The sequence below is a fragment of the Austrofundulus limnaeus genome, unplaced genomic scaffold, assembly GCF_001266775.1.
Source record: "Austrofundulus limnaeus strain Quisiro unplaced genomic scaffold, Austrofundulus_limnaeus-1.0 Scaffold1913, whole genome shotgun sequence".
Lineage (NCBI taxonomy): Eukaryota > Metazoa > Chordata > Actinopteri > Cyprinodontiformes > Rivulidae > Austrofundulus > Austrofundulus limnaeus.
The window spans coordinates 27,643-31,737 of record NW_013954315.1 but is presented as its reverse complement, the minus strand read 5'-3'; positions in this window follow the sequence as shown (position 1 = coordinate 31,737).

Genomic DNA, 4,095 nt, shown 5'->3' with positions numbered 1-4,095 from the left:
AAATTACATCTTGTGACGGGTCTCTTTTTTTTTTTTTTTTTTCAGCATTTTAGACTCCCAATGGGAAAAACCCCATGCAATGACATATACCACAGTGGGAGGGATTTCACAGGAGCTTGACACCAGGGCTATGAAAGGTGTGTGCGAAAACGAATGCTGAACAACTATGTGACTGTGCGTTGTCCGGTGGTTTGCTGAGCGACCATGCTCAGACCTTGACACAAGGAATAGAAAAGCTGAAACCCATGTCTTGCGTACGTCTGTGCATGGTGGTTCTTGAAATACTGGCTCCAGCTGAAATCCACTTTTTGTAAATCTCCCCCACATTTTGTTTTACAATCTTCTTCAGGGTGCAGTTATCCCTATTGCTTGTACACTTTTTTTCTACCACATATTTTCCTTTCCTTGGCCTCTTTATTAATGTGCTTGGACACAGAGCTCTGTGAACAGCCAGCTTCTCATAGGACCAGCCTACAATAATTTGAACGTCCAGATGCATCTCAGTAATCCAGGTAAAAAATAAAAAAATTGTACAGGTCTTCTGGACGGGTTCTTCTNTGTCCATCCTTTATAAATAAAATTTGTTTAAAAATATGAAAAAACAATTGTTTTTTGCAATTTTATTTATTTTGTGCAGTCAGTTACAGTTTTTTCAAAAGCCTTTTCAATGGCAGAACTCCTTTTCTTTTTTGAAAAAGTATAAATATATAATATAGTATTTTTGCATGAAATGTCCATCCTTTATAAATAAAATTTGTTTAAAAACAGGTGCACTTGGCCACTAGACCAGCATACCTACATATATGTATCTTTTTATTATCTTCAGAATAGACAGTTATTCAAGACTATGTCAGTGAACCATTAGACGTATTTAATAGAATGYTCCCTTTAATTCTGACCTGCCTTTTTTCAGTTTCTGCAAACAGGTAGTAAATCTTTCACTGCATTGGTTAAGGGTAATTAGCATGGGATATCTATGAATATGCCAGATTAACATATTCATAAACCCTTCATTCGGTGAATGAGTAAGAATTATTTGAAGTCATTTCTAGGCCACGAGAAGTACCATTAGAACCAAACATTAGGTTAATGAAGTAAAAAATGTGGTGTACGTTTTCATATGGTGTCCAGAATCCTGAGAGGTCTGTTAAACTGCTAAAATTAGATTTAATTCATTAGTTTATATATTGTATGAACATTAGACTCTTCCATATATTGGGGTTTTGTATGAAAGCAGMAATATACAATGCACTTTTTATGCAAATACATAAAACGTCTGAAGTATGTCGAAAATTCAATGTCTTCGACTAGGGGTTCCCAAACTTTTCCATGCCAAGGCCCCCCAAATAACTTAAGTTTTTGGCTGGGGACCCCCTTTCAAGTTGGCAATAAAATACATCAATATGTAAAGAAAAATCAACTTTTAGGAGTTTTTTCTCATTTTTATTCACTTTTAATTAGCGGTAAAGCCATACTTAATGCTGCCTCAAACGACCTGATTTTACTTGGCCAGGAGTTTTTTAAGCAGTGTCCTCCAGGGCTGCTAGTCAGTTCATTTGGCCTTTTTTTTGTCACAAACTTGTCCATTGCTATGCTGGCTTCAGACTGAAAAAACTCTGTCACTAGCCTCGGGAGAACTGCCAMCCTATAGTTTCCTGGGTGGTTCTTGCACGTTTAGTGCTGAGAGTGGGAACAAACCCGGAACAACAACAAAAGAGAGATGGATGGTTGTAGCAAAATCAAAGACATTCTTACCTGCCTGAAAATACTTGTTATTGAATGTTTGTTCGTTTGAAAAGTTATCCAAACATTTATTTGTCACCATATATATTATATAAAATNACAAGAGACCAAAGAAGGAACTGTCCAGTGCTAAGATCCAGTCATCCGCCTAAACAGATTCCATATTTTGAGTTGTTAGAACTGTATCTGTGAGCCTTATCACAATTATTTTGGTTTAGCTCTAAGATTGGTATGATTTGTTTTATTATATTGAAATATTTCAATTGAGATTAAAACTGTTGCTATTCACCCGCATTTCTTTAACTGTGCTTTATTTTTTATTTCTGCATTAGGTCACACCACATTAAGTATTACAKTCTCTAAATACTCCCTTTTCACTCTTAAAAAATCACAATCACAGATGATTACCTAATTTCCCTCTGGGATCAATAAAGTTTTTTGAATTTGAATTGGAATTGGTTCAAACCACCTCTGCTGGTTTGATTCTGGTAATTTGATAAAGAAACCTTCTGAATGTCTTTAAAGGGAGGTGTTTCAAATCTGCCACTTTGGGAGGAGACCTCAGAGCAGACCCTGGACTTGCTGGAGAGATTATATCTCATGTAGACAATGCTCAATTTCAAATGACATGGCACCCCAAACCATCACTGACTGTGGAAACTTTACACTAGACCTCAAGCAACATGGATTCTGTACCTCTCCTCTCTTACTCCAGACTCTGGGACCTTGGTTTCCACTAGAAATGCAAAATTTACTTTTATCAGAGAACATAAATTTGGACCACTCAGCAGCAGTCCAGTCCTTTTGAGTCTGCCCAGGAAAGATGCTTCTGATACTGTCTCTTGTTCCAGAGTGGCTTGAAGTGTGCAGCATGCTGCATCCAAACTGCCAAGATCGGATTGTCGCAGTTCCATGATGAAAATTGCATCATTCTGTTCGCATTGTCCCCTTCCACATAATAACTTATTGTGTGATTGGTCAGAAGTTTGTGGGAGTGCTCATTAATGCTGAAAACGTTTGGATGCTGTATTTTACTTAAACCAATAAAAAATAATGTCTCTCAAAAGCTGACTGTTGTAGGCTACCAGGAAGCAGACATTTATAAAGATAGTCAAATGGTCAAAAACTTATGGATGGAGATCAGACATTGTGCACAGAGGAATCTGTCTGATAAAAAATGTGTGGCTTTAACCGTGACAGATTTATGCACAAATTACATCTTGTGACGGGTCTCTNCTCTCTCTCTCTCTCTCTCTCTCTCTCTCTCTCTCTCTCTCTCTCTCTCTCTCTCTCAAACATGGTTCAGTCCATTGTGCCGGTTGGAGCTGCTCCGGAGTCAAGCTACAGATCATGTGGCACCAACAGGAAAAGGAACAGACACAACATCCGCATTTTCAAAATAAGTCAGGAAAATTTGTCCAAGTCCTAGCTATATTAATAATTATATAAGTATATTTATACACAGATACTGTCACAATGCATCGTTCTGTTTGGGAAGCAGATGGCAACATGTAGCATGCAGAATATGCAGACACACAATACACGTGGATTTTATTTTGAAATCAGAAGTTTGAGAACTTTTAGCTAAACTGAGCTTGTCTAAACTTTTGTGAAAACAGTAGAAAATAAGTAAATGTTGCTTCGCCTCGTCCCCTGGATGTAACTAATAGACAGCACCTGAGCCTGGGATGGGAATCTCTCCTCCCGTGGACAAAGCTGGTTTCTCTTCCTTCACCTCTGCAGCTTCTCTCCCACAGGAGCTCAGACAGCAGCTCTCAGCCACAGGTAACTGTTACATCTGGTTGACCGATGCGTCGGGTTTGGAAATGTGGTCATATGTAGGCAGCTTTCTGTGGCTTTCTTGAATCGCTTTAACAGTATCGCTTCACGCTGTTTCCCGCTTCAGAAAAAAAGTAGAAAACAAAACAAAAAACTATCTCTGAATATAACCTGTACCTCCCCCTTTGTCCAGTCTTTTGTTTTTCTGCATTTTAATTTCTTTGACGTGATTACCACTACAGTCTGCTTAAATCAAATCCATATTATTTGCGCTGTTTTTATTTAGGTAATAATTGTTTTAACAGTGGCAACAGCTTGTTGTGATTGACAGCTGCATCTCTGCCTCCTCTCCAAAAATAAGTCAGAAAAAAATAGTGACCCATCACATCGAAACGAGGATTAAGTCCAAAACTGGTGTATGGAGAAAAAGGCAAATATAGTGTTTTGAAATGTTAACAAAAATTGAATTTTGTCAAAATATAATGAATAAATGCCTTATCAATGTATCATTTGAATGAACTGTCTGAAATATAATCATAAAACACAATTTTGAAGCATTTCTTTGAGCAGTAG